Source organism: Moschus berezovskii, chromosome 2 (assembly GCF_049115385.1).
Source record: "Moschus berezovskii isolate FMDL1 chromosome 2, NW_MosBer_1.0, whole genome shotgun sequence".
In the NCBI taxonomy this organism is placed as follows: domain Eukaryota; kingdom Metazoa; phylum Chordata; class Mammalia; order Artiodactyla; family Moschidae; genus Moschus; species Moschus berezovskii.
Window position 1 is genome coordinate 118,311,409 of NC_142461.1, and position 22,302 is coordinate 118,333,710.

A 22,302-nucleotide genomic window follows, 5' to 3' on the forward strand; every position below is an offset into this window, starting at 1 on the left:
AGAAGAAGCAACTGGCAAAAGATTAGCTGATTTAGTTTTGACTTTACTAATTGTTACCATCTATGATTCTCTTCTGTGATCCTAATCAATAAATTAACATAGAAGTTTATGTTACACAGTAGTTTTATAATAATACTAAAATATGTAAATATTAGACTTATTTGTATATTGCAGAATTACTAGGTTTGTATGAGTAATTAACCCAGCAAAATAAAATTTTTAAGAATAGATTTCTAAGTTAAAACATCACCTTTGATAAATACAGAAATCAGGAAATATAGATGTTACTTAAAGTAAAATTCTCTTTCGCTCAGGCCCGTGGCGCTGGCAGGATGGGCAAGTGTCTCGGTCTTCGTCTGCCAGGAAGCCCCATACCCACTGACGAGACCAGAAGTGGCATGATAAACAGTACAAGAAAGCCCATTTGGGCACAGCCCTGAAGGCCAGCCCTTTTGGCAGCACTTCTCACGCCAAGGGAATTGTGCTGGAAAAAGTAGGAGTTGAAGCCAACAGCCAAATTCTGCCATCAGGAAGTGTGTCAGGGTTCAGCTAATCAAGATTGGCAAAAAAAATCACTGCTTTTCTAGCCAATGATGGTTGCTTGAATTTTATTGAGGAAAATGATGAAGTTCTGGTTGCTGGATTTGGTCGCAAAGGTCATGCTGTTGGTGACATTCCTAGAGTCCACTTTAAGGTTGTCGAAGTAGCCAATGTCTCTCTTTTGGCTTTATACAAAGGCAAAAAGGAAAGACCAATATCATAAATTTTGATGATGAGAGCATGATAGTAATAAATTTTCATATACCAAAAAAAAAAAAAAAGTAAAATTCTACAAGTTCGACCATGTCAGAACCCTGCGGACTCCTCTAAGACTCTGTGTTTACTCATAGTTAAAACTGTATATCTATTTTTGTGCTTATTTGATTAATATCTATCTCCACATGAAACTATATCTATGAGGGCTACTTTTGATCATTGTTGTACCTCCAGCATCAAATGCAATGCCTAACATATAATAGGTAGGTACTCAAAAAAAATTTTTATTGATCCAAAGCAATTAATAAATATATAAATAAAAATAATTCATATTAAATTTCAGATAATAAAGTGTTTACCATCTAAAGTACCTGGTGTAAGAATTCTTATACATTACTCTGTAAATTATAGAAAATGGATAATGCAAATGATTCTTGTCCTTAGAAATGCAAATAAGTTATGTACAATAGAATGCCATTGATTATTGCCCTATGCATAGATCAGTTTTGCATCATTTGCAAACATATTTTAGCTTTCCCTATTGCCCACATGTATGTGGTTCTTTGAATTCTTCTTTGAATTGCATGTAACATTGTACAGTTTCCTTCATTAATCAATGTATTAAATTAAATATTTGATAGGTGTTTGCATGAGTCATGACTACTTTCTTCTAGAAAATATGCTTTAACACCTTAAAAACATCTTAAATAAAGCTAATAGTCTATTTATGTATATGAAGATATATGAGAATAAACTACATGAGCAGTATGCTGTGCCTAAGCAGGAACTGATTATACTTCTTTAAAGAATTTTATTAGTCAAGCTACAAAGAGAGTACTAGAGGAGCTTTTTTATCACTATTTTGCTTTTTATTACTATTGTTAGTTCATGTAACAAAGTACCAGCAGTGCACTGTATCATTCAGAATTTGCATACTAGGAAAATATTTTACAGAGATCATCCATACAAGTATTTCAAAATACTTGTCCTGGTTTGCACTTAAATTTGTTCATTTTCTGTTTTCTTTTGTTGTAATTATTATGCTCCATGTTATACACTTTAAAACTGAAGAATTTTCAAAATTGGAAAAAGAGACAGCTCAAACTTTGGAATTTCAACTCCATACATGTTTGAAGAGTGCAAAGGTTGTACTGGGGCGGGGAGCAGGACTAAATTACATATGATTTTTTTCAAACAAATGCCAAACGGTATCTGCTAGTAAGTTTTACCTAGCATGGAAACCAAACTCAGCCACATAGTATGAGAATGCCAGATATACGACAATAAATATTTTTGGCATAGTTTCAAAGCTACATAATGCCAGACATAGACATGTAAAAGTAATGGCAAAAACTACAAAGATTATAAAAGAAATAAAGTCACAGTTCGTAATTCATATGATTATGTTCAATAGCAGACTTAGACAGCTTTTCACATAATAAGATCCACATGTAAAAGCATCAGCTTATTTTACTCAGAAAAAGATAACAAATATTAAAATGGCTTTTAAAAGTAAAATTTTGTTGAGAGCTTGTAAATGTATCTTTGCAAGCTGAAGGAGAAAAACTTAAATTGTCCTTTTGTTTCTATTTAGATACCCAACTTCTGCTTCCCTCTTTGTAACACAGAGCAATTGAATAAGAAGACAAAATGGAGTTTTAAAGATTGGACTGTCTCTGAAATATTGTCACTGTAATCTGTGTATTAAAACTGGAAAATACCATTCTTCTAAAATTAAATAAACTGTGCCTTGCATTTAGAGAAAGGATGAAGGAAATATAGTTGTCAGATGTTCAAACCTTGATTCGACTACTGGGTACAGATTGTGGGGCTCAAAGCCAAAGTTAACAAAGTAGTCCAAAGCAATTTCATTACCTCCTCCATTGCAAGGTTAGTATCTCAGGTTGGTTTTTAAGTGCAGGCTTTCTAGCAACATTTTGTGCTACTTGTAATATCTTGTTTGGGACCTAAAGAACTCCAACTAAATTGCATTTGTGATGGGTTTGATTTCCAGAGATAAAAGAAGTATACTTTTGTGTTTTCGTTTCGTTTAATTTATAGATTAGAAGTGGCTGGCCATCAGGGTGGGCTAATGAAAAGCAAGACTAAGGGGAAATGCTAGTGAAAGAAGGATGGAAGAAACCGAAGAATCTGAGATAAACTGTCAGTCCCTTAGGCAAGATAAGCCAGAACACCACAGTGCCAAGAACAACTAGCTCGGGTTTCAGTTCTCAGTCACAAGCAACACTGAGAACTGAAGTTCAATTTTTAAAAAAGAATTTTACCAGGATGGGAAATAATAATTTAGTAGGTGAACTGAAAATAGTCATATTTTGAGATTTCATAGTAAGGGCAATAAAATATTTCTTAGTACTATAGGTCTATATGGTATTGATTTTTTATTTTGTTGAATAAAATGTAAAAAATATTTTTGCTTCTTTCCAACCCAGTGAAAACTTATAATGTAGAATAAGTTATACGGCATCTCTTATCTATCAACTATTATAAAAGAGAAAAATGTTTTGCAGACATATTTTCCTTCCAAATTTTGCAGAAAAATTTTAAATACCCCTCTAGTGATGCACTATTTGTATTGAATACATGTGCAACACACTGGTGATGATAGGCACTCTTACTTAGATGTGGGTGAAAACATTTGTTACAAAAAGACACTTTCAGACTGAGTTCTATCCCCATTTACACATGGATCCCTTTAATGGATGTTGAGAGTCTTGATTTAGAACTTTTAATAGGCTCGTTTACATTTTGCAAATCTCTACCTTTGAAATAAAAATGCAGTGATCCACCCATCTGCAGACAATTAAGACCAGCAGCCAAGTATAAAAGGGTGGAGAACTTTTAATAGGTGTTTATAGATTGGAAGCATCGACCCCCTTTTAAATGAAAGAAGCCAAAGAAGAAATAGTAAGTGTTAAGGATAACCATGAAATTCATTTAACCCCCCAAGCAGAAGATCTGTTATCAAAGAATTGGCAGGATTCTACACCTTCCAACTTAAGGTTCTTAGCTTAAGTACTCAGCAAAAGTACTTAGAAAAGAAATATCTTATTTAGAAGTGTTTTGATTATAAATTCTTAACTGCTTTAAGGTCAAAAACACAAGCCCACAGGAAGACCGACAGTAAGGTATGTGATATAAAAACAAATATTTCCATAAAATCTTTGCCCTAGCAAAAAGGGAAATTCTTAGTAGGTTCAAGGTGGGAATTTAGGGAATAGTATTTTTTTTACAGGAAATACTGGTTAGGCGTTTTATATAGGGGGTTCTGCATTTGTGAAAGGATAATTTGCTCTAAAATATGTGGGCAACCAGCCTAAATTCTCTAATTGAGTAGTTTGCTCATAACCCCAGGCCATTAGGTGAATGTAAACTGTTACAGGCTTAGTAAGAAAATAGTCCCATTAGGATTTTTGTATTTGTATGTGGTTGTGGGTTAGAGTAACTGTTTCCAAAATCATGGATTAATGAAAAGCTCTTTTTTCTGAGTTTGCAAATACCAGCTTTGAAATGCTCAAACTCAAATTAAGCCAAGGATTCTTTTTTGGCTGTTTTTTATTTTGTTTTTTACAGTTGAAAATTTTTTTACAAGATCAGGTCTGAGCTGTAAGTTCCACTGAAAGTTATCTAAGGAAAAAAAGATACTTAATTGACAGGTTGTTAATGAAGGAAAACACTCAAACTTTCTTTGATACTGTCATTCAAAAACCTAGCTCATATCCTAAAATTTTCCTCATTGGCCACTGCCAAGGAACTTGACAGAAAATGGGTATGACTTTTAGAAACTAAAGACTAGTGCAGAAATGCATGAAATGTTGTGTGCATGTGTTTCATTTAGTACACATGGGGTGGGTAAGCTCGTATTTCTGTGAAGGAGAAGACAACTTTATGTGCTGCTTCTTGCATCCAATCTTGGGCTCCTCTCTTATAATGGATCCCTTCAGTTAAACTGTCTACTTCTTTTCCGGTTTCAGGATTCTTGTTAACTCATCACATTGTTTCTTGCTAAGCATAGTATACTTGCATAGCAGAGCAAGGAAGGAACCCAAATATATTAAATTGACATATTCAAATTGAGATATCTATCTCTTGTTTGTGTCTCCATTTTCCCACTGAAACTGGCTCTAGTACTAATAAGGTTGTGGATGCTAGTTTTATATCAAACCTTCTTTTAAAAACTGAATTACACAAGACCTTTTCTTCACAATTAAATAAATAACAAAATCACAGAGCCCAATACCAATCTCTTAGGCCACCTGGGGCAGTGCTAGGTGTTTTCATAGGCTGGTTAACTTTTTACTATCTAGTTTCCTTTCCTCCACTTAAAATATTCCTATTTCAAAACATAACAGTACAGCCATATCACAAATATATGTTCGCCTAAATCCTTTAGTTGGAAAAATCAGAATGATATGATATGGGAAGAAATACAAAAATAAAAAGAAATCCTAAAAAGAAGATACCAAAGCAGAATTATTCTGAAATAATACTGTAAGAAGTGGAAAATTAAACTCATATACAGGAGGATATGAAGAAGGAATTTTAAGAGGGCTGTGCTCTACTGTGAAAGTACATGTAAACTCCATCCCTTGAAAGAATTCCAGAATAGTTGTATTGAAATTTTGAATAGCTTTCTTAAAAATTTTCTAAGAGATATAACAAAGAGATTGTATTTATTATCTTCTTTGGATTGAGATTGAAGCTAGAATACTTGAATAATAAATTTTGGACAAGTTGAGAGATGAGATTTGCTGAAAGAAATAACGATAAAGGAAACATAAATTGACTCTAGTAACAACCAAATGGAGAGAAAGGATTTATCTTCAAAATTCTTCCCTTAATTTATCATTTTCAAAAGTAATAAAATAATACTATAGAGAGGAAAACCAGTGATTCATCGGATTCTTTCACATGTCAGTTTACCAATATTTTTAATACCAGCATAACTATGAATTGTGTTAAAAGCAAAATGAAAATACGTATGTAGATATTTTCATGGACAAAAATCCCACTTGGAGTGCCCAAAAGATGATAAAATGTTAATGAGAATTGAGACCTAACAGAGAAGAAAAAAATCCATAAATATAAATATAAGATTAGAAACTATTTGCATGATGCTTCAAGAGGATCCTAGATGATTTTTTAGAAGAGATATGGGTGGAATTTTTAAAGAATAACTGTCCAATCTTTCTTAGTTTCATCTTGTGCATAATTAATGAATATTTTATTAGATGAATGAGAAATTAAGAAAAAAAGCAAGCCTATTACAACACAATATCTATTTGGTGAGAAAGAAAATACTATAAATCTATATTTGCTCTTTCAAGTTTACTAAAATATATTTTTAAATGGATACATGGTAGATAACTATTCGAGTCAGATGAAGTGTTTTCATTTTTCTCTCTTGTATAGGTTTGAAATCTTCCATAATAAATATTTAAAAAATGAAAAAGTGTATTCCTCAAGATTTGCAGAGTAAAGTGGCATATACAAAATTCATATTTAGTAACCAAAACTTGGAGATTATTGTGGAATTTCATCTCAAGGAAAGACTTGTTGGGGGAAGGGATAACAACATGGGGTCTGCTCTGTCCAGTGACAATGAAACAAGAAGGTGGAATGAAGCACAAAGGGAAGTCAGAGGGAGGGGCATGGCAGTCGTTTCAAGCCTGGTGGCTGTTTTAGTATTACAAGACTTTGTTCTTCCGATGCTTCACCACCTCATTAACCTATATGTCATTCTGAAGTATTTTGCCATGCTCTGATGATTAGAGACTTGCTCGCTAACAACACAACATTTTAAATGCAAGCTCTTCCCTGGAGTTGTGGTGAATTAATTTTCAATTAGTTTTCATTAATGAACTTCATTTTATGGGTCCAATCGCTGTCCCAGCTTCAGGAAATCCAGCAAGTACTTTGGTGGGGTGGAAGGGGGCAACTGGAGGAGTCAGGAATATCCTAGGCCCTTTGCATGAATCCTTACTTCACTAATCAACCAAAACAAAAAATTATAAATCAAACACTACCAATAGAATCCATGCATCTTTTCTGGGATCTTTAGAGGTAAGTTTTATTGCTAGTTTCACCTGGTATTTATTTCATACCCCAAAAGCAGGCTCCAAGAAGGAGAAAAAATCGAATCTGAGTACAAAAATGCTCTGGGCAAGTCACTCATTCTTTCTATACCTTCACTTCCTCTCATGGAAAAAGATTTAGTCCAGATTGACCAGATTCAAGTAATACGCACCTATAATAGTTGGCAAATGATCACAAATACATCTAACACAGAAAGACAAACTACGTAGTAAAACCAAAGTTCTTGGGTTGCTAATGAAGGACTAGTAGCCTGGATAACACTCCCACAAGCCAAAACTCTAGCAGTTTCTCAGGGAAAGTGTGATGCTCCTATGCCCAAATACTATAAGGTTTCTATGGTCATACCATTTCCATCTTAAGAACCTATAAGACAGAGTTTTGATATATTCACACCTTGTAGCAGAAGACTTTGCCTTAATAAAATTTAATAAACATTTTTTTATTCATCATTTTTCTATAAAAAATGCTAGTTGGTTGATAAATTAATCCTTTGGCGTTTGCTCTTAAGGAGGCGCATATTTTTTTAAAGTACTCTGGGATTTTAGAATTATAAAAAGGTATTTTATTCCATCTTGTTTCTTTGACTCAGAAGTAAAGCTTATTTCTGAGTTAATCGAGTTAATTCTTCCCTTCACACATAAATGATTAATTATTCTTTTAGTAGGCATTTATTGAGTGCTAATTTATTCATAATACCAGGATCTTCAGGATCATAATATAAAAAACAAAAACAAAAAACTAGAAGACAGGGTTCTGTTCCAGTGAAAACATAAAGTAGTTGAAATGACAAAAGAGGAATGTATGAAACTGTAGAAAAGTAACAGAGCAGCAGATGAATAAGTGAAAAATAATGGAGCAGAAATTAAAGGGAAAGTACCCAGTGATGATGATATAAACCTTGCTGCTGCTGCTAAGTCTCTTCAGTCGTGTCCGACTCTGTGTGACCCCATAGATGGCAGCCCACCAGGCTCCCCCGTTCCTGGGATTCTCCAGGCAAGAACACTGGAGTGTGTTGCCATTTCCTTCTCCAATGCATGAAAGTGAAAAGTGAAAGGGAAGTCACTCAGTCATGTCCGACTCTTCACGACCCCATGGACTGCAGCCTACCAGGCTCCTCCATCCATGAGATTTTCCAGGCAAGAGTACTGGAGTGGGTTGCCATTGCCTTCTCCGACATAAACCTTAGTCGATGTTTAATCATCTTTATTTACTTTCTTCATCACAGTTTCTCTGTGTTACTGATTATTTTCTTGTGAAAACAAACTCATATTTTCGTTATTTTTAAATGAGTAGTATCTTATAGATAGAACCATTTCTTAACATTTGGTTCCTTACCATGTAAGGATGTAAGGATGAAATTGGGGATCTTATATAACGATGTAAAGAAAATGACTCCCCCCAAAGTCAGCAAGAAATTAAAAATGTAAAATATCTTCTTAAAAAGTCACTTCTAAAGATCTGGAACATCACAGTACAGATTAGAATCTAATCTGGAAAAACCAGAAAAATATAAAAGAAAACAATAGATCGTAAAACTCAATTAGTGATGCACAGGAACAAAACTAACCCTCAAAAGAAATAGGTGATCCACCTGATAGTGCAATGACTAAAGAGAATTTGTCAAAGCACTTAGAGGTATTTAATCTTTCATAAATTTATGTGCTTTTCACAAAATATGATGTATGTAATTGGTTATGAACTTAAGGTCTGGAGTCTGATGACAGCATAATAGGAAGAGCTCAGATTTTAGACTCAGATCTGAATTAATACCACTTCTGTCATTTATGAACAGGTTCTTGGACAAATATTTTAGCTTCTCTGAGTCTCAGTTTCATATTGGTAAAGTATAAATAAAAATAATGCCAACGATATAAGGATTTTGTGAGGATTAAATGGGAAAATTCATGTAAAATGTTTTGCACATGTTATGCACTCAATAAAAATGAACTATTGTTATGCTATATACTCAGCTAAACATTTGGAAGTAAGCAAAATTCTCTACGTGGATAGAAAGTTATTTTACAAAGTCATCTCATTAATGGAGTTCATAAAATATTTTTATTAAAACCACTAATAAATTTGGAGACATAACCAAATGAGAATTATGTGACTGCCATTACTTAGGTTACCTGGTGATCAATTTAAAAAATTGATGAGATGTCACTAGTTTCCAAATCTCAACTTCTGGCACAAAAATCAAGTATTTAATATTATTTTGCCTTCATAATTCCACAAAAACACCAGATTATTAGGTTCTGCCTTTTGTCCTAAACTCCCCTAAGTTATATCAACAATAATGTACATGTCCTATGTCTTCCTTGGAATAAAACATAAGTGGATAAATGTGGTTTTATTAGGTCAGCTGGGAAAATAAACTCCCTTGCGGCCATCCACCTGTTTTCTACATATTCCAATATGGGAAACGTCAACTCTCTTTGAAAGAACTGCTGTGAAACTGGTCTAAGTACATTTTTCTAAACTCAAATAATCATGCTTTTTAAAAATATGATGCATTTTTTTTAATATTAAAGGACTTTACGCTAATCTTTGTCACAATGTTCTCATAAAATGAATGATTTTTGTTGCTTTTTCAAGAAATAACCATACTTAGTAACTGAAAGTCAAGCAGTCAAGCCAGAAAAAAGCAATGAGATAGAACTGAGTGAAATTATAATTCTAATTCTGCAAGCTACTTTTAAAATGAAGAGGGTATGTGTGTGTGTGTGTGTGTACATATATATATATATAGCTGATTAACTCTGCTGTGCAACAGAAAATAACATAACATTGTAAAGCAGCTATATTCCAATAAAATTTTTTTAAAATAAGCCATTTTAGGTACAAATAAACTTTTTTATGAAACAGAAATAGAGTCACAGATGGTAGAAAACAAACCTATGGTTACCAAAGGGAAAAAGTAGTGAGGGATAAATTGGGAGATTGGGATTGACATATACACACTGCTCTTTGTAAACTAGATAATAAGGACCTCCTGTACAGCACAGGGAACTCTACTCAGTACTCTGTAATGATCTATATGGGAGAAGAATTTTAAAAAGAGAGTATATATGTATCTGTATAACTGATTCACTTTGCTCTACACATGAACACAACATTGTAAACAACTATACTCCAAAAAAAAAAGGTTTTTAAAGGCAAAAAATCCACTTTACCTATATTAAATAATAGAATATTATTGTTCCCATTCTGGCCTAAAAAATATTAATTATTTTGTTTTCTTTTTTTTGAAAAAGTAATATATGTACGTAATTTCAAAAATTGAAAAATTTGAAATGATATACTACCTCACTTATCTCCCAGTTAAACTTACTTCTTAAATTGGTGGCACTATGCTGTCATGCATATTATAAACATGATTTTACATTGACTTTCCTGATAGAAACTTTTACTTCTGGCTTAATATATGTAATATATATTATATTTTATATTATAATATTAGTTAATAATATAGTATATTAAATCAGAAGTAAACTAACAAATAGGACATAAGTTACTGCAAGTCTTGTGACTTGTAGTTTTGAAGAAAACATCTAACATAAATACTCTATTGTATTGTAAAAAGACTATTAAGAGAAGTTCTAAAAACCATTTCACTTAAGGTTCTATTTATTTGAAGTCAAAAAGAGAACTGAAACAAATACCATAAGCTCCCATTTAGCCAGACCCAAATAATCAGAATTCTTTGTAGTCATAGGCAATAATTCATGTTCCTATAGATGGTCCTATGACTCTGAAAGATGAAAGTGCCTTCTGAAGCACAAAGCAGTACAATTATGCTTGACTTAGTCTCACTGTTAAAGTCATCGTATTATTTCCTTGAAACGTATGATCCAGGATTAAAAGTTTCATATATATGACAATGTCTTTGCTATTCAGAATATTAAATTAATCATAATATTTCATTATCCTCAATTTCTTTTAAAAAGAAATTTCCTTTTAGTTTAATGTGGAAATAAGAGGACGTGTGGAGATAAGGGAAGAAATCTTCACCTGCATCACGTTATGAGTAAGACCTCTGTCCTCATTCTTGAGTTCATTGGTATTAATATTGCCTTAAAGTATCCTAAGCAATTTCATCTTATTTTTAGTTTTTCCTAATAAATTACATATAATCAAATATTCAGATATTTTCTTAATTCAGGAACACAAAATTTTAATTCGATAAACACAAAATTTTAAATGCATATGCAAGTATTTTAAATGATAAAAGTGCAACCCTTCAGATATTTTCTACAATGAAAAAGTACTTTCTGTAATATAGGTTATTGTGCTAAGATATCATAAATGTACACTGAACATTTATGGTACTTAATTTTATAAGTTAACAATTTAATGCCACTTACCAGGGCTTTTTTTTTTTTTTTACGTAATTCGACTCATTTCTCCTAAGCTAGTTACTTCTACTTTTTACATCATTTTAATAATTGTGTATTGTGCATGGTTTGAATAACCACCTTAAAACCTCACTGCCTGAATCCAATTTAGAAGATAAATTGTTAAAACAGAAAACTGTTTTTAGAAATTCCTATGGAAAATTTTTAAAATATTTTATCTATCCTTTGTTTTGAGTTTTTAAAATATTTGGAGCAGGCTAAATTGTTCCATTATTAACTATTAAAATTTTTGTATTTATGTGCATAACATTAGAATACTTCTGTTTTGACAGTCAGAAAGGAAAGGAAGCAAGGAAATGCACAATTACACCAGAAAGATACTGTGTCATCCAATACTCAAACACCGCAGGGCATGCTAAGAGAGTGATTAAAACAGCATTCGGCTGTGTTCCGTTGACATATGGTAGGCTTCCAAAATTAACAGAGTATTTTGCTGCCTACTGGCTTGTGTCACAGTCTTGATAGTTTGGGGGTTTTTGTTTTTTGGTTTTGGTTTTTGTAGAGGGGGCATTTAAAATGTCTTTGTTTTGATAGGTACTTTAGAGAGCTTATGATTCATTAATCTCTTTAGGTGTGTGATTCTGGTTAAGGAAACAAAGATCATATTTCTTCCATTTTCTTTGCAATTCTCTCCTCTACTATGTGCCTCTTTCTCTTCCTTGAACATTGGGGTAGCCTCTCTGTTCCCTTCCTCTGAGACAAACTGCCATTTTTTAAATATTTTAAAAACATATTCAGGAAGGTATAAATGTGTTTGGCTGTGGACTTCCCTGGAGGTCCAGTGGCTAGGGCTCTATGCTTCCCCTGCAAGGGGGCAGGGGTTTGATCCCTGGTGGGGGAACTAAGATCCTGAATGCCTTGTAATGCAGCCAAAACTGAAAGAAAATTTTTTAATTTATTCGGTTGTGATATCTGTTTCTCATGTCTGACTGAATAGGTTGTAAGTTCCCCTTGACCTTTCACATGCGAAGCAGCGTCTCCAATTTTGTTCAAGACACACGGGGTTAGCTCTGCCTCCGCACACCCTTGACACCCACGATGTAACTGGAGTCACTGTTACTTAACTTCAGCTTGGTAAAATATTCAGTTTATAGCCCAGAATGTGTTCACTTTATAAATCAGATTTCAATAAAACTGCAAAACAAGGAGTGTATTTCTAAACCGTAAGGAAGAGCATAGATCTATTCTCAAATTCCACATAGCCAGGTCACTCTGTAGCACTGTTTTCAAAATGAAATGAAGGTTTTCGGAGTCATATAAACTCAATCTCGATGTCCATGTATACACTTTCTAAATAGTAATTAGGATATTCTGCAGCTTTGATAAAGGAGGAGGCCTCCTCCTCCAAATTTCCACTGCCAGCTGTGTCTGAAGCATCCATTGGCCATTTGTTATGCCAGGTGTCAAATTTCTTTTTGAGAGTGTTACACTGAGATTTCTGAAAGAGATGGCAGTATTACTTAGCTCCTGCTTAACCCCTGCTTACTCCCAGAGGGATCAAAGGGCAGTACCTATTTTGAGGTCAATTACTCTGTCTCTTTAGTTTAGAAGGATCTTAGTTATGCAATCTCCAAGACACAAAAGGTAAAGGAATTTTCCTGCACCCAAAATCACTGACACCACATGGTGAGATATTCCAGCCCTGCCAAATTCTTCTTCAGTGGTGTAACACAACACAGCACAGACAGGAATTCACCAGGCAAAGGATAGCTGGAGGGCTGTTAATTGCTTTTAACTGATTTTCTGCCCCTGGAGCCAGGGGAAGATTCAGACTGAGCATGTTTAAGAATACAGGTAGTGGGTTTAGGTGGCCAGGATTCAAATTTCACATGTTGCTAGCTGTTTGACTTTGGACAAGTTAATTAAACTCCTTTTTCCTCTATGAGAGTTAATATCAGCATTTATTTCATAGAGGTTCAATGTGATGATGCATATAAAGTGTCTAGCCTGTGGTGAGCATTTGGTAAGTGTTGATTATTATTACTTAATTAATTCGTCCAATAAATACTGAGCATTTTATGGATGAGGAAACTGAGACATGAAAATCTTGGGCAGTCACCCCAAATTCCTATTAAAATAGGACTGGGACCCTGATATCCTACTGTCTATTTTCACCTCATCAGGGTGAGCTAGTCAGTCCTCTTAATGGGATATTAAAAATCAAACTTAGATTTGGGAAACAGCCAGGAATGTCTCAAAAAATAAAATATTTCAAAGAAATGCCAATTTCCAGTTTCAGTTGTGTGAAGTATGTAATGATTGCAAACTTGTCTAAAATGTTTTCATGAGCAGAACAAAATAAGACTGAGATGTAAGTGTGATTTACAAAGAGAAAATGCCAACAGACCCGAAGCCATAGAAAAATCCATCTTACTTGTGTTGTATGAGTTAAAAAAAATGCCTTGTTATCAAGTGAGGGCCTGGGATGCTTAGTTCTTGTGTGCATTGTCTTTATTTCTTCATATAATGAGATTTCTTATAAATTTTAACCAATACTATATATAACATAAGAAATAATCAATAAGGACAAACAATGGGTGACGGGAAGGAGGAGATGATTTGAAATGACAATTTATTTTCTCTAATGAGTGCTTACTCCCAGAGATTACCTAACAAAATGAAGTTATTATACTAATAGGTTAGCCCACATCCACCCTGCCAAATGCTGATTTTAGATTCCCTATGGAACAAATATTACTTAAATCTTTAATTTCCATATTACTACTACTGAATTGAAAATGTCAGGCCCTATAAACCCAAAATAAGTTAAGAATACATAAAAGACTAGAATGAAATCAAATTAAATATAAATTGCTTCACATATTCTGATAGGAATCTAAACATACAATACTTTGGTTATTTCTGCATAACAATGTAAAATGTGTTTACGTAAAAAAGTGATCAAATCAATACCTAGTTGTGTGGTCATGAAAACAGTATTTACTCAGGACCAAAATAACAGTGAGACTTCCCACTGAAAGCAGAGAAAGTAATTACATTAAAGCTGTCCAAATAATTTGACCAAATTTAAATAAGGCTGTATAGGTGGATTTTTCCAAACATCTTTAAGCAGATGCTAAGGTTTGATAGACAGAGTAGAACTACATTTTATGACAAGAATATTTCAAAGTGTTGGGACTTGATTTTTTCCTAAATCTCTCTAGTTGAAACTGTCCCAGAATTAATATGAAAATAAATTTTGATATAGCTAGCAGTCAAAATGTATATTTTGAATGACAGCAGTTCTACTGGCTTATAATCACTTCTTTAGAACTGCACTCATCTCACACTCTAACAAAGTAATACTCAAAATTCTCCAAGCCAGGCTTCAGCAATACGTGAACTGTGAACTTCCAGATGTTCAAGCTGATTTTAGAAAAGACAGAGGAACCAGAGATCAAATTGCCAACATCCACTGGATTGTCAAAAAAGCAAGAGAGTTCCAGAAAAACATCTATTTCTGCTTTATTGACTATTCCAAAGTCTTTGACTCTGTGGATCACAATAAACTGTGGAAAATTCTGAAAGAGATGGGAATACCAGACCACCTGACCTGCGTCTTGAGAAACCTATGTGCAGGTCAGGAAGCAACAGAACTGTACATGGAACGACAGACTGGATCCAAATAGAAAAAGGAGTACGTCAAGGCTATTTATCGTCATCCTGCTTATTTAACTTATATGCAGAGTACATCATGAGAAACGCTGGGCTGGATGAAGCACAATCTGGAATCAAGATTGCCAGGAGAAATATCAATAACCTCAGATATGCAGATGACACCACCCTTATGGCAGAAAGTGAAGAAAAACTAAAGAGCCTCTTGATGAAAGTGAAAGAGGAGAGTGGAAATATCAGGAGAAATATCAATAATCTCAGATATGCAGATGACACCACCCTTATGGCAGAAAGCGAAGAAAAACTAAAGAGCCTCTTGATGAACATGAAAGAAGAGAGTGGAAAAGTTGCCTTAAAACTCAACATTCAGAAAACTAAGATCATGGCATCTGGTCCCATCACTTCATGGCAAATAGATGGAGAAACCTGGAAACAGTGACAGACTTAATTTTCTTGGGCTCCAAAATCACTGCAGATGGTGACTGCAGCCATGAAATTAAAAGATGTTTACTCCTTGGAAGAAAAGTTACGACCAACCTAGACAGCATATTAAAAAGCAGAGACAATACTTTGCCAACAAAAGTCCGTCTAGTTTTTTTTTTTTTAATTTTTTTTTTTTATTTTACAATATTATATTGGTTGGTTTTGCCATACATTGACATGAATTCGCCCCAGGTACTTGAGTTCCCCCTCCTGAACCCTCCCTTACCTCCCTCCTCCCTTTATCCTCCCTCTGGGTCATCCCCGCACACCAGCCCCAAGTATCCTGTAACATGCATTGACCCTGAACTTCTGATTCATTTCACATATGACAACATACATGTTTCAATGTTATTCTCTCAAATCATCCCACCCTCACCCTCTCCCACAAAGTCCCAAAGACTGTTCGATACAACTGTGTCTCTTTTGCTGTCTCGTATACAGGGTTATATTTCCATCTTTCTAAATTCCATATATATGTGTTAGTATACTGTATTGGTGCGTTTCTTTCTGTCTTACTTCACTCTGTATAATAGGCTCCAGTTTCATCCACCTCATTAGAACTGATTCAAATGCATTCTTTTTAATGGCTGAGTAATACTCCATTGTGTATATGTACCAAAGCTTTCTTATCCATTCGTCTGCAGATGGACATCTAGGTTGCTTCCATGTCCTGGCTATTATAAACAGTGCTGCAATGAACATTGGAGTACATGTGTCTCTTTCAATTCTGGTTTCCTCGGTGTGTATGCCCAGAAGTGCGATTGCTGGATCATATGGCAGTTCTATTTCCAGTTTTTTGAGGAGTCTCCACACTGTTCTCCAAAGTGGCTGTACTAGTTTGCATTCCCACCAACAGTGTAAGAGGGTTCCCTTCTCTCCACACTCTCTCCAGCATTTATTGCATGTAGACTTTTGGATAGCAGCCATTCTGACTGGTGTGAAATGGTATCTCATTGTGGTTTTGATTTGCATTTCTCTGATTATGAGGGATGTGGAGCATTTTTTCATGTGTTTGTTAGCCATCTGTATGTCTTCTTTGGAGAAATGTCTGTTAAAGGTCCGTCTAATTAAAGCTCTGGTTTTTCCAGTAGTCATGTGTGGATGTGAGAATTGGACTATAAAGAAAGCTGAGCGCCAAAGAATTGATGCTTTTGAACTGTGGTGTTAAAGAAGACTCTTGAGAGTCCCTTGGACTGCAAGGAGATCCAACCATCCTAAAGGAAATCAATCCTGAATATTTATTGTAAGGACTGATACTGAAGCTAAAACTCCAATACTTTGGCCACCTGATGAGAACAGCTGACTCATTGGAAAGACCCTGATTCTGGGAAAGATTGAAGGCAGGAGGAGAAGGGGACGACAGAGGATGAGATGGTTGGATGGTATCACAGACTCAGTGGACATGAGTTTGAGTAAACTCCGGGAGATGGTGAAGGATAGGGAAGCCTGGCATGCTGCAGTCCATGGGGTCACAAAGATTTGGACACAACTGAGCGACTGAACTGAACTGACTGAACTGAATCATTTGTTAGAGATAACTAGTTATAATCATAACCACCAGTATGGAAATGGTTATATAAACTAAAGTATTCTGATTCTCTCCAATACAATTCTGCTGCTACAAATAATGAAGTAGATGTGTAGATACTGATATGGGGAAATGTTAGTGATAAATTCTTGCAGAAGCTGGATGGTGAGTACTTACTCTTCTCTCTACCTCTTTAAATGTTTGAATATTTCCATAATATCAATAAAAGGATTTTTAAGGATTTCATCTAAAGTTCTGCTTAGGATCTAGAAAGCTTCAAGAGAGGATCACTCTTATCCTAAGAACAGGAAAATCCCAGATAATCTACAAAAAAAATTTTTTTAATAATTAGAGAACTGAGTATACAAGGCAACTAAATCAACTAAATTCTAAAAAGTGACAAAGCCTTCCAAAGGGAAAGGGGAATATATAAAATTTTACCTTTGGCACAGCATGGAAGGAAGGGATGGCCACCATTAAGGTAGGTAAGAAGAGAACACCTAAACTTTCAACAAATTCTTAAAGGCCTAATTGTGGTTCAGCAGGTAAAGAATCTGCCCACAATACGGGAGACCTAGGTTCAATCCCTGGGTTGGGAAGATCCCCTGGAGAAGGGAATGGCCATACACTCCAGTATTCTGGTCTGGAGAATCCCCATGTATAGTCCATGGGGGTCACAAAGAGTCAGACATGACTGAGCAATTTTCACTTCACTTCACTTCACTTCATGGACACCTTATCTTTTACAAAGGAGGCAAAAATATACAATGGGGAAAAGCAATCTCTTTAACAAGTGGTGCTTGGAAAACTGGTCAATCACCTGTAAAAGAATGAAACTAGAACACTTTCTAACACCATACACAAAAATAAACTCAAAATGGATTAAAGCTCTAAGCGTAAGATCAGAAACTATAAAACTCCTCGAGGAAAACATAGGCAGAACACTCTCTGACATAAATCACAGCAGGATCCTCTATGACCCACCTCCCAGAGTAATGGAAATAAAGGCAAAAATAAACAAATGGGACCTAATTAAACCTAAAAGCTTTTGCACAACGAAGGAAACTATAAGCAAAAGGAAAAGACAGCCCTCAGAATGGGAGGAAATAATAGCAAACAAAGCAACTGACAAAGAATTAATCTCAAAAATATACAGCAGCTCATGCAACTCAAAACCAGAAAAATAAATGACCCAATCAAAAAATGGGCCAAAGAACTAAATAGACATTTCTCCAAAGAAGACATATAAATGTCTAACAAACACATGAAAAGATGCTCATCACTCATTATCAGAGAAATGCAAATCAAAACCACAATGAGGTACCATTTCACACTGGTCAGAATCGCTGCTATCCAAAAGTCTACAAACTGGAGTAAATGCTGAATAGGATGTGGAGAAAGGGAACCTTCTTACACTGTTGGTGGGAATGCAAACTAGTACAGCCACTATGGAGAACAGTGTGGAGATTCCTTAAAAAACTGGAAATAGAACTGCCATGAGACCCAGCAATCCCACTGTTGGGCATACACACCAAGGAAATCAGAATTGAAAGAGACATGTGTACCACAGTGTTCATCACGGCACTGTTTACAATACCTAAGACATGGATGGCTATGCTTTTTCCAGTGGTCATGTAGGGATGTGAAAGTTGGACTGTGAAGAAAGCTGATCGCCGAACATTTGATGTTTTTGAACTGTGGTGCTGGAGAAGACTCTTGAGAGTCCCTTGGACTGCAAGGAGATCCAACCAGTCCATTCTGAAGGAGATCGATCCTGGGCGTTCATTGGAAGGACTGATGCTAAAGTTGAAACTCCAATACTTTGGCCACCTCGTGTGACGAGTTGACTCACTGGAAAAGACTCTGATGCTGGGAACGATTGGAGGCGGGAAGAGAAGGGGACGACAGAGAATGAGATGGCTGGATGGCATCACCGACTGTGGACATGAGTTTGAGTGAACTCCGGGAGTTGGTGATGGACAGGGAGGCCTGGCGTGCTGTGATTCATGGGGTCGCAAAAAGTCGGTCACGACTGAGCGACTGAACTGAACTGAACTGAACTGAAGACATGGAAACAACCTAGATGTCCATCGGCGGACAAATGGATAAGAAAGCTGTGGTACATATATGCAATGGAATATTACTCAGCAATTAAAAAGAACACATTTGAGTCAGTTCTAATGAGGTGGATGAAACTGGAGCCTATTATACAGAGTGAAGTAAGCCAGAAAGAAAAACACCAGTACAGTATATTAACACATATAAATGGAATTTTAAAAGATGGTAATGATGATCCTATAAGCAAGACAGCAAAAGAGACACAGATATAAAGAACAGACTTTTGGACTCTGTGGGAGAAGTTGAGGGTGGGATGATGTGAGAGAATAACATTGAAACATGTATATTACCATATGTGAAATAGATGACCACTCCAAATTCGATGCATGAAACCGGGCACTCAAAGCTGGTACACGGGACAACCCAGAGGGATGGGATGAGGAGGGCAGTGGGAAGGGGGTTTGGGACAGGGAGACACATGTACACCTGTGGCTGATTCATGTCAATGTATGACAAGGGCCACCACAATATTTTAAAATAATTCAGTTCAGTTCAGTCGCTCAGTCGTGTCTGACTCTCTGCGACCCCATGAATCACAGCACACCAGGCCTCCCTGTCCATCACCAACTCCCGGAGTTCACTCAAACTCATGTCCATCAAGTCGGTGATGCCATCCAGCCATCTCATTCTCTCATCCCCTTCTCCTCCTGCCCTCAATCTTTCACAGCATCAGGGTCTTTTCAAATGAGTCAGCTCTTCGTATCAGGTGGCCAAAATACTGGAGTTTCAGCTTCAACCTCAGTCCTAATGAACACCCAGGACCGATTTCCCTTAGAATGGACTGGTTGGATCTCCTTGCAGTCCAAGGGACTCTCAAGAGTCTTCTCCAACACCACAGTTCAAAAGCATCAATTCTTCTGCGCTCAGCCCTCTTTATAGTCCAGCTCTCACATCCATACATGACACTGGAAAAACCATAGCCTTTACTAGATGGACCTGGAAAAACCATAGCCTTTGCTAGATGGACCTTTGTTGACAAAGTAATGTCTCTGCTTTTTAATGTGCTGTCTAGGTTGCTCATAACTTTCCTTCCAAGGAGTAAGCGTCTTTTAATTTCATGGCTGCAGTCACCATCTGCAGTGATTTTTGGAGCCCCCCAAAATAAAGTCTGACACTGTTTGCACTGTTTGTCCATCTATTTCCCATGAAGTGATGGGACCAGATGCCATGATCTTCGTTTTCTGAATGTTGAGCTTCAAGCTAACTTTTTCACTGTCCTCTTTCACTTTCATCAAGAGGCTCTTTAGTTCTTCTTCACTTTGTGCCATAAGGGTGGTGTCATCTGCATATCTGAGGTTATTGATATTTCTCCCAGCAATCTTGATTCCAGCTTGTGCTTCTTCCACCCCAGCATTTCTCATGATGTACTCTGCATATAAGTTAAATAAGCAAGGTGACAAATTTCAACCTTGACGTACTCCTTTTTCTATTTGGAACCAGTCTGTCGTTCCATGTCCAGTTCTAACTGTTGCTTCCTGACCTACAGGTTTCTCAAGAGGCAGGTCAGGTGGTCTGGTATTCCCATCTCCTTCAGAATTTTCCACAGTTTATTGTGATCCACACAGTCAAAGGCTTTGGCATAGTCATTAAAGGAGAAAAACTGTTTTTCTGGAACTCTCTTGCTTTTTCCATGATCCAGCAGATATTGGCAATTTGATCTCTGGTTCCTCTGCCTTTTCTAAAACCAGCTTGAACACCTGGAAGTTCACAGTTCACGTATTGCTGAAGCCTGGCTTGGAGAATTTTGAGCATTACTTTGCTAGTGTGTGAGATAAGTACAATTGTGCGGTAGTTTGAACATTCTTTGGCATTGCCTTTCTTTGGGATTAGAATGAAAACTGACCTTTTCCAGGCCACTGCTGAGTTTTCCAAATTTGCTGGCATGTTAAGTGCAGCCCTTTCACAGCATCATCTTTTAGGATTTGAAATAGCCACTGTGGCCACTGCTGAGTTTTCCAAATTTGCTGGCATATTGAGTGCAGCCCTTTCACAGTATCATCTTTTAGGATTTGAAATAGCTCAACTGGAAGTCCAGTAAAATAAGTAGCCTTCAATTAAAATAAATTGGTTAATTTTTTTTAAAAAGTGAAGACAAAGCCAAGAAAACCAGTGGGAAAGGACCAATCTACAAGCAAAATGTCCAGACAAAAGGCAAAAGAGGAGCAAAGGGAAAACAGGCAGCAGTGGCCAACCAAGAGACTATAAGAAGACTCACTTGCAGGAAATGGAGAGACTAAAAATGAGGAGAGCCCAGCCTCTGATGAAGCAGAAGTGAAAGAAGCCAGCTCTGATTAGTGTCACACACCCAGTCCTGTCAGGGGTCTCTGTCTCCCTTCTTATACAGAGAAATATTTTTATCAATTATTTTGTAAATGTATGTGTTTTAGTAGCTCTAGAAACATTTTTAAAAAGGAGGGAATCCCACCTCCTCCCATTTTTTAAGTGTAAGTTGCTTTTTTTAAGAGGTGAAATCATCTGCTGGTCGTTTATTTTTTGGTACAACCAGAAAATAGTGGGATATTGAATATGAGAGGCTTTGATTGTCTTGGGTGTCAGCTTAACATTCCATAGATGGGGGTACCTTTTATATCCTATAACACAAAGCATACTAAATGGCAATTTGGAGTCAGTTGCACATTTAATGTTTTGAACACTTTAACTTTTTTTTTTGAACACTTTAAATTACTTCTCTTTCCATGTTGTTTTGGTAGAATTATTTCCTACAGCAAACTACTCACTCCTTGATCTTCGTTCTCCTGGCTAGAATTTTGTGCACTCTATAACATCTGGTCCTGGTAGTCCAGTTTTCCTAGTAACCTTGTTAATGTGCTGTGCATGATTGACAGTTTGAGTATGTAGTGTGTATGATAATAAATTGTGAATCAGTGGGACTTATGATGTAACAGCATATCAATATTTGAAGGTATTGGTACTTGATACCCTGTTAAGGAAATTTCACCTCCAAATTTTAAGCTAGAAAGTCACTGGAATAACTGTTAAGAATCACAACTACATGATTTTTTAGATTTTTGGTATGTATGTGAAGAATTGTGTACAAATTGAAATGTCTGTGTACTGATCCTCAAAACAACCAAAAAAACTCTCAATTATGGGAAAAAAAAAAAAAACCTGAGGGCCTGAGATCCTGAGGTAATATAAAGTAGGGGTCCTTTCTGCACTGGGAAGAACAGGATACTTACCTTTTCTAGACTCAATACAAGTATTCTTGAGACCCACCCATAAATTGCTTACTTTTTAAAGAGCTATCTTACT

The 22,302-nt window shown here is 35.9% G+C and overlaps 1 pseudogene; it reads left to right on the forward strand.

Moving 5' to 3' along the window:
* Positions 1-332: 332 nt before the first annotated feature.
* Positions 333-763, forward strand: LOC148778599 (small ribosomal subunit protein uS12 pseudogene; annotated as a pseudogene).
* Positions 764-22,302: the final 21,539 nt, after the last annotated feature.